At 31.2% G+C, this 13,360-nt stretch overlaps 1 pseudogene; it reads right to left on the minus strand.

Moving 5' to 3' along the window:
* Window positions 1–10,711: 10,711 nt before the first annotated feature.
* LOC149558968 (L-type lectin-domain containing receptor kinase IX.1 pseudogene) lies at window positions 10,712–12,811 on the minus strand (annotated as a pseudogene).
* Between the last annotated feature and the right edge of the window lie 549 nt (window positions 12,812–13,360).

Genomic DNA, 13,360 nt, shown 5'->3' on the forward strand with positions numbered 1-13,360 from the left:
AATTCTAGAGTTGTTCATAATTGATCACTTTCTTACAATGTGAAAATGGATTCCTCGATGGGTGTGTCTATTGGGGGTTGTCTAATTCTAGTAAAGACGGAAGTGTTAATAGAGTTTATATTGAACAACACAATCCTAAGTTCTGAATGTAGTTCGGTGCAATGGAGTGCTTCCCTCCACCATTGAAGCATGTTGGGAGAACCCAAACAATAGAAATTGTTACTTCCAACATTATTTTTAAGCAAAATTATGTATTTATACTACTATAAAACACTATCATTCTTTACAAGTAAGAAACATAGATGCCAAAGAGAGGTAGGTAGGTAACTCCGATGATAACTTCGATTTTAGCCTATTTTGTCCTAAACTTGATATCTGTAAGTATTAGAGAGGTAGGCAGGGGAGTTGCCTGCCTAATGTTTATAAGATCTTATTTTTATCAAGAAGATCAAAAAGTAATCACAAAATCATGAAAGTAAGCTATAGTTATATTATCTTATATGTTGATGTAAAATCATGTTAATTGAAATTTATACTAATTAGATGTATATAATAAATCACTTAATTGAACGAGACAAAATACATTCCTTATTTCCAAAAATTTAATTATGTGACATTTTTTCAATAATAATGATTTATCATATAAACATAGTTTAGTTGTTAGGTATTCTAGGAGTTGCACGTTTATGTACATGCAACGATTAAATGGTAAGAGGTATTTTGGGAAAACTATGATAATGCATAATGCCATAAAGTCAAGATTAACTTACAACTATAGAATAATACAACCATGATATTTAGTATTGATAGGAATTTTAATTATGTGTAGTTTAAAAATTAAATTGTTTTTTTCTTTTTCTTTGATTAAATAAAAAATTAATAGAATTAAATAATAGATTATTATTCATTTTGCTTTGCCCTTAAATTTGCTTTACTTATATTGTAAATTCTGAAGTGTGCAGTTTGAAATAAAATATTATTTCTTATTTTTCTTAATTTAAATAACAAATTAGTAGAATTAATATGAATCTATTAGTATTTTGTTTTAATATGAATCTATTTTTTGGTATGAATTGTGATTGTTATTTTGTGAAGTGAGCTGAAGGAGAATTAAAAAATTTGGAGAAGTGTTGCTAGGAATTCGTCCCATAGAGATTTCTATTAGAAATCTATAGGTTTTTGGAGCATTTGTATTGTGTAGCTACTAGTCATAGATTAATAGTCTTGTGGACAACATTTGTGCAAGCAGAAGTGCTAGAGAGTGCATGCACAATTCTTGACAAAGAAGAAGATTTCACAATAATGCAATGTGAAAGTAAGGAAGCTAAATTTGAGGGTGAAAGCTAATTATTTTACTATTATAAGTATTTTATTATGTATTTTTTTTTGAAGAATGTATGTTTGATGTTATAGATTAGTTATGAGAATTAGTTTTGATTGCATCAAGTAGAAATGGTTTGATTGTTGGTGAGATGGTATGTTGAGGATTGTTTATGGCACAAGGGTCTATTCAAGATGTCTACTTTGGTTTGGATTGAAAGTAGTGAGTTTGGCAGTGAGAATTTGTTTGTTTGCATGTCATAGGTATGTTGTTATCAAAAAATTTCATGTAATAGATGATTATTGGATTGATATCCCCCAATCGAGCATTGAAGATTGAATTAGTGATGGTTGTTAATGGGCTATGTGAATGTATGGGGTGCATTATCAGTTGTGCCCGACACCCTAATTTTTTTGTTTGACATATTGATGAAACATGTATCTAAAAAGGATTCCTTTACAACCTAGTATAAGAGCTAGGTTAAACCTTGATGACACACAGGTTTCATCAAGGTCTTCATTGAGATATGAAGAGTGTGCAAGAGAAATATTTTCGATGTCATCCACTACGAAATTTTTCATGAAATGCCTTTGGCCATTATGAACATTGAATACATTGAAACTATCCGGGGTTCTTGTTCTGACGTTCCATGATTTTAGTCTTTTTCAAGGAAAATAGGCATGGTCCACAAAATGATGGATATCATAAATGTCCAATTTTTTGTATAATATTTTAATGTCTCGTTAGTTTGTTTTCTTTAATATTATGGTCTAGTATTCCTTAGAAAATAATGGCACTGGCTAATCTCTAGACAAAATGTACCAAACACAAAATAATGTCAAACATAGTTTTTGTTCAGATTCATGAAACCACGATGATGTTTTTTCAAACTTTTTGTTGTTTTCGATCACAAAGTATGTAGACCATGAAGATCAAATGCTGAAAAAAAAAATCAGCATGGTTTTGATTTTTTGAAATTTAGTCAATAGTACATTTTGTAGGGAGGATACCCACGTCTGAAAACAATTGTAAGGTAAGCATTTCTTCATATCCTCAATCACAAATTTTTGTCCTTTAATGTTTCATTTCATAATGATGAATTTACACATGATATATTAATTATTAAATCAAATGATATATTTATGTCAACGTTAACAAACAAGATTAATTTTGGTATTTATTATTAGTCCGACCTTTCAAAGGTGGAGACTAAAGTTTTCGATGCTTTAAATAAATTAATTTATGTTTGAAGAATTACACAACTTTTATCTATATGCTATGGTCTGAACAAATTTCCTTACAAAAATAAAATTTTGAATTTTTATTTCTATTTTTCTATTGGTTGTTTCCATTTTTCTTAATGCTCTTTTCCATTTCTTAGTTGAAAAAAAATCTAAAAATCTAAACTAATGTTTTGAACTTGGACAAGTGGCACCTTTCTAACATTTTTGTAGTTGGCATATACTTCTATCCTTGGGTGACATTTTTGCATTTGTTGACAACCATAAAATAATACATGTGCCAAATTTATATTCACACATTTTGCATACATGCCTTCAACGTCAATCTACGCATTTTACTTTGTGTTAAGATATTCCATATTTGAATATAGATTCCATATTAGTGAGCACATCTCTTGTGGCAGGTAATTGGCTAGTGCAAAACTTTATCCCAAAATCAAAAATTTGACTAAAAATTGAAGGAACAATTGCAACTGGAAGTTCTACAAATTGAGATAGATGATTCATATTAGAAAATTTAATTTTTGAGAAGGTATGTTAGTGATGTCAAAAAATTAATTTTTCGAGTCCCAATTTTGTTTAGTGGTTCCTTACAAAATAAATTTGTACAAGTGAAATTCAATTATTGTTTTTTAGCTCTTTCTTAATTGTGTGTCTATCAAGAACAAGGAAACTATTTCCCTTAACATTGAGAACATCAATAAATAATTTATCATCCAATAAGTTTCAATTTGTTTTAACATTTTCTTCCAAATTTTTATAATTTCCATTTTTTTTACATTTTCTTTCATATTTATTTTTCTCCTTTCAAAGGAACTTACATGTAATGTTGTCAGATAAGGGAGAATACTTATCAATATCTTCTCCCACAAACTCCTTGAGATGTACCAATTCACCACCTTGAGAGCCTTTTTCTCTGTGCTAGGAGCGTTTTATAATTTTCCTCTTCTTGCAATTTTGGTAGGTTTTGTGTTTTGTGTTTTATGAGTATTTGAATCATTAGTATATAGTCCCATTAGAAGAAAGTGATGCATTTTTCCCTTCAGATACTCACGGTTCTTCCATTGCTATGTTTATTACTTATGAATACATCACTTCTTTCAACACTTCTGTAGTTGTTTTTATTAGTATCTCACACTTCCTCATAATTTGTTTGGTTTTATTTTTGTTTATCTCTACTTAAATGCTCTTCATTGTACAACTAATATGTCTATTTAATTAAACATTCAAGCAATAGTGAACATATATCAGGATATTCCCGTGGGAAAGTAAAGACAAATTCTATTGAAATATTCATTTATTATTATTGTTGTTTATTTCTATCCTTTTAAACATACATACCTATATTGATAGAGACAAATTTTGAACCTATACAATTTACAACATTATGGGAGCATTGATGATTAATATAAGTAATATGATACCTTTGAGAAGTCAATAGCATTCATCAATTTTCTCCCTAAATTCCATTCCAACGTTTAGTACAAAGAACTGATAACTATTAATTGACAAAAAATATTTTTTGAGAGTCTCTAGTGTATGAGAATTCTCTTTTCTTATTAAAATACAGAGCATGGAAATAAGCACATGAGTTATAGATGAAATGGATAATTTGTGATAAATACCATATTTGTTGCATGCAGAGACTTTTGAATGACATAAATTTTTATTCTCTCACACTAGCAACTCATATTTTTATTCTCTCACACTATGCACTCATTTTTAAAAAAATTGTCCAACAACACATATAAGAATCAATGATAGGTGAAAGCAATAGAGAAATACTAGACCACCACCCCAAAAATGACAAATGATAAGGCCAGTAGAATGATGCCCCAAACTGGAAAATTATATGTGTCTAAAAGGAGTAAAAGGAGTGATATTGTAGGCAGATTCTACCATCTTTCTTTTTTATGATAATAATAGGTTAGGTCCTTTATATGATAATAATAGGTTAGTTCCTTTTGATTTTAGTATTGGAATTCTCTAATGGAAGTCTCCTACGCAATTCATTACTTACATATCAATTTTTTAAGTAATGTTTCCTGTACTGACTATGTATTCTAAATATAGTTAGTAGGGGTCTGCAAAGTTTTCAAATTTTCTTCCATCATTTTCTTGCTATAGATGATCTTATATATTTTATGAATTATTTTTATCTATTCATCTTTCTTACAACTAATATCATTGAATTATGCTTCCTTTATCAAGTTTACAAATAGATTCGAGTCTACAAATTTATGGAAAATCACTAGTTTGTTTATCTTAATGTTTCAAAGGGACAATAACAAGTTGTGGATCTTGTCACTACTAGTGGAAACTATTATTTATCAAGCCTTCTCAACGTTGAGATATTATAGAAAAATGCATTCAATTTTGATTTGGTTTACAAACATTCAAACTAAAGACTTGGAAGACTTTTAAAATTATTTAAAATTGAAAAGTTCAATGATTTTATTACAAATCTTTATTTGAGATTTTCTCCTAGCTTGTGTTCTCATCTTATTTTTTTTCAACTCATCTATATTCTCACTCATACATTGTGATGAAATATTATACCTTAAATTACTCATGTTCAAAGAAAAGGTGCTCATACACACCTCCAAACAGTATGCATGACAATTTCCAACTCCTATACCATGCCAATCTATAAATAATCAATTTGTGTAACTCTTTAGAACATCTCTAAGATTATAGATTGTGGAGATATGTGAGAAAATGGAATTCCATAGAGCTTCTAAGCACTATATGTAATCTACAAAATCATATTTCATGTGGGTGTTTCTACATAAATCAATTCTCTATATTGTAAAACTGATTTAAATAATTCTGAAGCCAATCATTTACTACTAAGATCAATAGCAACAACTTTTTTAGAAGAAAACTTGTGTTGATAAAATTATCTACATATTATTTATTATTTTTATGTGATAATTCATCCATCCAACTCCTTTATCAATCACACCATCCCTACGATAGAATTCATCTTTTTATCTTTTGACAAATGGCATAAAAGTCAATGTTTTGGTCTTGAGGAAAATGGCTCAATGTTCCATCTTGAGGAAAATGGTTCAATTTTTATATTTTGGCAAATGGTTCAATTTTTCATATTTTGGCAAATGGCGGGACTCCTATTGCATATAGTTTTTGTTGTATTTATTGTAGGAAATATACTATACAATCACTCGCTCATAACTCATGATTAATATTTTGTATTTAGGTCAATCAAATGTAATTATTTTTATTTTTATTTTTCATTTATCATTTTAGTAATTTTTAAATGTGAAATTTTAAATTCTAAAATCATTAAAAGTGTTTTATGTTAATTTTCTCAGTTCATATATATGGGGTCTTATAGGAGCAAATTTGAAGGAAGCACTACCCATATTGTCACAAACCTTGGGAAATGTCCATGCAACACTTGCTATCATATGCAAAATAAGTATGCAAGCCAAGCTCACATAAAGGATACCAAGCTACACCTTCACATTTTATGCTTAAGCAGATACTAAGTAAACAAACTTCATTATTCCTAACACTGTATGCAAGTGGATCCAAAATAAAGAAGGCATGCAAAATGATGACTTCAAGCAAACAACATAGACCAAGATGTGATGTGGGGTGATTTCCCCAATATCTAATATATTAATCAATTTGATATGACAAACAATCAAGGATAGGATGTTGCATTAAAGAACAAAGATCACCCCTAAGATGAGATCATGCCAAAGTCTCTTGGATATCCCTTTATTACAATGATGAGCATCTATCTCAAGTACAACTATCTTCAATAGTTAGTTAGCTGAATGTGGCTTGGTATCAAGGTAGTTACTCCTTAATTCCTCATGCCTTGCTGCTCCTCAGATGCTACTTGGCTAGGAAGAATCAAAATGCTTCTCTTCTCTTAGTTCATTGCCTCTGATCGACACCAAGTGACTAAATGCTCCAACTTGTAATGCTGAGTGATGATGATCTCCAAATGATCCTTCATCTCTTTTTATGTAGAGGTGGCGTTGGGTAAGTCATCAACTAACCATCTAGGCAGCTAGGCCCTATCACTCCAAAATTAATGCAACTAGCCATAAAGCCTAAACAACTACTTAAGGGGTGAGACTTATTTGTTTCTCCAAGGAAATAACTACTAAGGGCTAGCCCCTTTGAATCATCTATGGTGACCTACTACATTAAACAATCCAGTCTAACATACGATAAACCCTACCATGGGACCTGATGTGTAAATAAATAGCAAGTTGGCTCCAAGCTCAGTGCCATTCTGAGAATGGAAACCCAAGTCAGCCTGCTAGCTAAATGTGCAAGTGAATTACCTAAGTTAGCCAACTCCAACATGACCAGTCATAAGGCTAGGTTGGCCCAAAAGTTTAGATCCCTTACAAATATGGTATGAAAATATTTTAGGATGAACACATATATTAAAATATCAACCGTATAGAACATGTTTAATAATTTCTCAATTTACATAAAATATTTATACACTAAAATAGAATTAAGTTATAATAGAAACTAATGTGTTTGAAAAGAACTACAGATATATAATTTTTATGAATTCAACTTATTCTAACTACATGCTTAGTTTTCAAGAATAAAAAATCAAATCTAGTTCTTCCTCATTTTGAGGGTTACCTACTAATTCTATCCACCTTAACATTTTGTAAAAGACTTACCAACTATAGAATTTTATTCCAATCTCTTTAAGGCATAATGATTGAATAGTAAAACCATTTAACAAGTTGCCTACTATTATTAGTAATTCAAGGTTTTTAATTTACATTTTAAATTTAAGCTTGTACAGTGTTCAAATTTCAATGTTATGATTCGATTTGCTAGTAATGGTGACAAATGTAAATCTTCTAGTTATTTTGATTGGATTGTTTCAATTCCATATTTAAGTAGTATTTTTGAATGTGAAAATTGATAAATAATTTAATTTTTATTCATATTATTTACAACTTCTTTTCATTTTCAGTTCATTTATATTTATGTAGGTTAAATGTATAAGTAAGAAAGTTGATTCTATAAAAAAAAATTGTTACTTAATTTTAATATATATTTTTCAATAAGACTATTAAATTGACAATAGCAATTTGACCAAAAGATGACATGTTATGCCAAGTAAACTACTATATCTTTGTATATATAACCACAAGTATTAGATTTTTATTTTACATATTATGTATTAGTTTTTTTCAAAAACAAGTGCATTAATAGAAAAGTAAACAATCAATTTTAAGAATTATAGAAAAATATTATTTGAGACTAATTCATTATTTTAGACTTACAAATTTGAAGAAAAATATTCCTTACCAAACAAAAATGAGATGAAATAAAAAAATTATATTGTTTGATTTAGTTTTGATTATAAGAAATGATATCATGTGGTGCATAATCTTATTGGATCCATGATTCTTCATAACTCAATTTCTTTTTCTTTGTTTCCATATCTATTTGTCTATTATGCACACTACAAGTAAAGGAGATTATAATCTATAAAAGTCTCCACAAAAAGAAATCCATTATACAAAATATGTCACAAGAAGTTGAATATATCGATATAAAGCTTTCATAGTATTTTAATAACATTAACGAGTTTTTTCTTTTGTATTTTGATGGTTTATTTTTTGTTTGTTGAATATTTTCACAATTATTAATAATTCATATTATGAAAGACAATTTGTTTAACAAAATTAAAATTTAAAGTTAAATTAAGAAATAATAAGTTAAATAGAATCGAATTTAGCATAAACTTATTTTTAAAGATTTCTAAGTAATACTAAAAATACCTATTAATTAATAAATGCCATTAAAAAAATTAATTATAAATAATAAAAATGATTTAATATTAAAATATTATAAAGTTTGAAATTCTTCAATTTTAAACTTTTAAAGATAGAGTATATATATATATTCCTTTACCAATCTCTACAATTCATCTCGTATATACCTTTTTTTCCCTCTCTATCAGTCTTCCTTTTTCTATCTTTATTTTTCCCTCCCCCTCTTTCTCTCTCCTTTCACATCCCCTCTCTCTTCATTTCTCCCTACTATTTGAAAATTTATCCTAATTATCTTCTTAATTAAGAGGATTTAGTTCAATCTTGGTGGTAGCATAGTAGCATGTGAAAATTTATGTTATGTGTAATGCTAAAAATTAAGCAATAGCATTTTAGGAAGTATCAATTATTTTATTAGAGGAAATTTATTATACAGGGACTAGAAACCCAAAAGTTAATAGTCAAAATCCAAATGACTTCTGAAAAGATACAATAGATCATAACCCAAAAAAAGTTTGACATTAACAAGTTGTAAAAATAGATGCGTAGTAGAGCTTGAGTACTAGCAGGAGGTGCAAGATCTTTCGCCATGTCCTTGTCTATTTCTATTGCTCTATGCTTCTTGTTCACCTAGAATTTTCCGTGTATAAAAAATTTAGAACTAGAAGTTGGGGAGTTACTTTTAGATGGATAATGTACAACCTCAAATTGTTCATTAATCTATGTTAGTTCCTCATTGGTATCATGTAGAGTAGATTTTCTAATATTCACAATCTTATGTAAAAAAAAATTTACACCTTCGAATTTATCCTCTAAATTTTCCATCTTCCCTTGATTTACCTATCTAAAGTTTTTGATACCCTTTTGCTAACGTGTGAACACTAGGAATAATGTCTTCAAGTTTCTTAGTGCTTTGAAATTATTTTTAAATATCCTTAATCTTGAAAATAACTCAAGTTCTATTATAAAATATATGGCACAATAAGTTAGAAATATGAATTGAAAACAAATATTTTGTTACATTTCAATACTACTGCCATGTTTTTTCATTTGTATTCTAAGTTGTGTGATTTCTATATTTTTAAGTGTTTAATAATTATAGTTAATTAATATTTTTAAATGTAATAATAAAAATTGAAAAATACAATCAATACTATTAATAAACTTAATACTTTTCAAACTACTATGAATTGTAAAATTTAATTAATTAAAAATAAATTAGTTGTAACTAAATTTAGTAACACATTTAAAAAAAATAAAAATTAAGTAATAATAAAAATATGCATTGAGTAATCAATAATTTTTTATTTTTTAAATCTTATTACAAATAATAGAATAATTTAATATCTAAATATTATTTTGTTCTAATTTATTTATTTTTAATTTTAAATGTTAGAATTCACCCTTCTATTTATTGAAATATACTATATAATTATAGTTTTATTTATTATAGATTTGATATTTTTCATAAGTATTTTTTACTTATCTATTTCTACATGTCACTTCTTAAATATTTTTTCCCTATGCCTCATTATTTTTTTATTTTTTCCTATCTCTTTATTTTGCTCCCTCTCTTTCTCTCTCCTTTTATATCATTCACATATACATGTATTTCTCCATCTCTTGCTTCCCTCTATTCCCCCTCTCTCTTTAAAGTTATTCTTGACTATTTTCTTAATCTAGAAGTTTTATTTCAATATTTATAATAGCATAGTAGGATGTGAAAATTTATATTATTTGTAATGTTAATAAATTAACAATATCTTTTGAAAACACATCAATCAAGTGTTGTGACAGCTACATCTTTTTCTTTTTTCTCATTGTTCTCTCTTTTTATTTATTATTTGTCCTCTTGGCTTGCCTGCTGCCCTCCTTGGCCCCCTCTCCTTTTCTTTTTATAAGTCTGGTTTGCAACCTATTATTTCTTTTCTTAGCTCTCTCATCCTGATTGAGTATGATCTGAAACATTGATGCTGATAAACTCACACACAATCTCACCAAGAAGCATAAATAGAACTATATCTTGTTATAGCTGAATTTTCAGCATTTGACCGTGTGACAATTTTTTACAGATTATGTGTTGTCATAAAAGATGTGTGAGTCTCATATTTGAAATGTTCTTAAGAGCCTCTTGCATAATAGAGCTACGTAAAGCTGTAAAGCTGCATATATACTAAAGAAATGAGAGCAAAGAAAACCAATATAAATTGTAAAACAATTAATTTTTATTTTTTTGGTTTTTCACAAACACAGATTTAAAACACGAAACTTCCATTCTAGACACCCACTTCAATTTGATATAATCTAAATTGACAAGGCTAGTTGTGAAATGTAGAGCGCCCGAAGATAGATTTTCAGAGCTATTTGCAGTCGCAAGACAACAAAACCGGCGCAGTGAGAACCGGTGAACTTGATGACATAATGGGCTCAACAACGCCCGCGAAGAAAAGCACCCCAGAGCTCGACAAGCCTGAACTCATTTTAAGCGGATTACGCTGGCTGTAAACAGCTACCGGTAAATCTGAAGGAACGTATGGTAGTCCAACTTCATTTTTCAATATCTTTATCACCTCTCTCATTTTGGGTCTCGATGTTGAATCCAGATTAGAGCACAGCAGCCCCACAACAATCAGGCGCTCCATCTCCTCCGCATTGAAATTTCCATCAAGTTTCTCATCTACCGCATCCAGGACCTTTCCCTTCCCGTATAGATCCCAAACCCACTCTACGAGTCTGCAATTGTGCTCTTCAAAGCAGTGATCAACCGGCCGCCTTCCGCAGGCGATTTCCAGAGCAACCGCCCCAAAGCTGTACACGTCAGCCTCTGGACTGGTCTTCCCAGTTATATAGCATTCTGGAGCTACATACCCCCGCGTGCCGGCCACCACGGTCGTGTGGGAAGCCGCCTGATCACGCTCCATCAGTCTCGCCAAACCAAAATCTCCCAACTTGGCATTAAAATTGGAATCCAACATTACGTTGCTGGCCTTGACGTCTCGATGTACAACACGCTGATCCCATTCTTCGTGCAGATAAACAAGAGCAGACGCTATGTCAGAGGCGATACTGCATCTTCGGTCCCACTGCAGAGTATCCTTCTCCTTCCCAAAAATATGTTTATCCAGACTCCCATTTGGCAAATATTCGTAGACAAGAAGTAATTCGCCCTTTTGATGGCACCATCCTAAAAGCCCCACAAGGTTACGGTGTCTCAGCCTGCTGATCGTTTGAATTTCGGAAACATATTCCTTTTTTCCTTGTCTCGAACCTTGCGCTATTCTTTTTACAGCCACCGCCTCCCCCGTGCCGGGCAGGATTCCTTTATAAACGCTGCCGAAGCCGCCATGCCCAAGCTTTTCTTTCTCGCAGAAATTTCCTGTTGCGGCCCTCAGCTCGGAGTAGGAAAAGCTTCGTGGGCCATTGGAACAACATTTGTCCAGCTCTGGATCGCTTTCATCCCTCGCCTTACCTCTTTTGCTTTTTCTGAAATACTGCAACCACCTAACTATTATAAAGCCACATAGCACCACAACAACGAACAACACACATATCAAAAAAACATGGACAATAAATTTCTTTCTATCGTGCTTTTTAATTCCATCCACAGAAGCTCGGACTTCCCAAGAATGGTGAGAGGAAAAATTCCAAACTCTGACAGTGTGTGCCTCCGTGAAAGCTCCTGTGGAAGCCGACAAGCCAACCTTGATGGTTTCTGGTAGATAGTCACGCAGATCTATTGTATAGTTAAAAAGAGGGCTTTTGGGTTCATAAGAAACATTGGTGTTGTTTGGATTACAAGAGAGAAAGACACGCAAACTCTTTTCTACACCATCATAATCTACCCAGGCGTCCCATGGTTTACCGTTTATGAGATGGTAGCAAGAGGTATTGAATAATCTGGAGTTGTTAAGAGAAACAGTCAAGTTTGAGAAAATACTATTGATATCAATCCCCACATGATTGTTATCGGGATCCATTTCGTTCTTGAAAGTGTCAAACTCCACGGCAACCATGGGATAGGGCGATCCCTTATAGGTTTCCTCATTGAATAAGCCAAAACCTCCGCCTGAAGCGTTCTCCGGTGGTTCCAACTCGAAAGGTGTCAAGAAGAACGCAAGCCCATCACCATGATTGTCGTCGGTATTGTGGTTCATTTCAATAACGAATTGGAAATGGGTAGAAAAATTAGCCAGAGCCCCAGAGGATCTCTCCCACAGAGGAATAGCTTGATTATAAAATGCCCAGCCATAGCTTCTATCTAGCCTTTCCGATGCTTCATTTTTGGTAAGCCGCAGCATGCCTCCTTCATGGTCCTCTTCGTATTCGGCATCGTGTTCTGTTCCTATATCTGTCACAGGAGGGAAGTTAAAGCTAACACTTGCTGAGTGCGTGAATAAAATTAAAGAAGCAACGAAGCAAAATAAAAGGAGGGCAGGTAGAGGCTGACAAAGATTGGCCATCTGATACCCTGTTTCACAGGGTCTTAGAACAGGCGATTTGTTAGTTTTGAAGGGCCTTGGATGGAAAGCAGGCGACATCAAGCACAAAAATTGAAGACAAAAATGGTTTGGATATCACGCCGTTTCGAAAAACGACCAAAACCCATACAAGACGTTAAAAATTCGATACGGATTTCGTTGTGGCGTTGCATTCGATACCGATAAAGGATCTTTTAAGCCAGCCAGACGTGTTCCCCAATGGGGTTCATATCATACACTTATATTTACTTCTATATTTTCAGTTTGTCTTTTGTATCCGTATGAATCGAAATTCTAAAATAACTCTTTTATAAATTTTACCTTTTTAAAAAAAATTTTCAGAATTTGTCTAGGAAGACCATAGTGCACTGTAAAAGTTCTAAATCGATATTTTTAGAATGATTTTCCTACATGGAAATGAGGAATACATTTTAGAAAGTGTATGTTTTCATAGATTTAGATTTAGTTCTACATTCTGGTTTACCTTTAGAGACTAGTGTTATAGTTGTAGATCTAAATTAGGCTGAATCA

Source organism: Cupressus sempervirens, chromosome 5 (assembly GCF_028749045.1).
Source record: "Cupressus sempervirens isolate cs-2001-9-10 chromosome 5, ASM2874904v1, whole genome shotgun sequence".
NCBI lineage: Eukaryota > Viridiplantae > Streptophyta > Pinopsida > Cupressales > Cupressaceae > Cupressus > Cupressus sempervirens.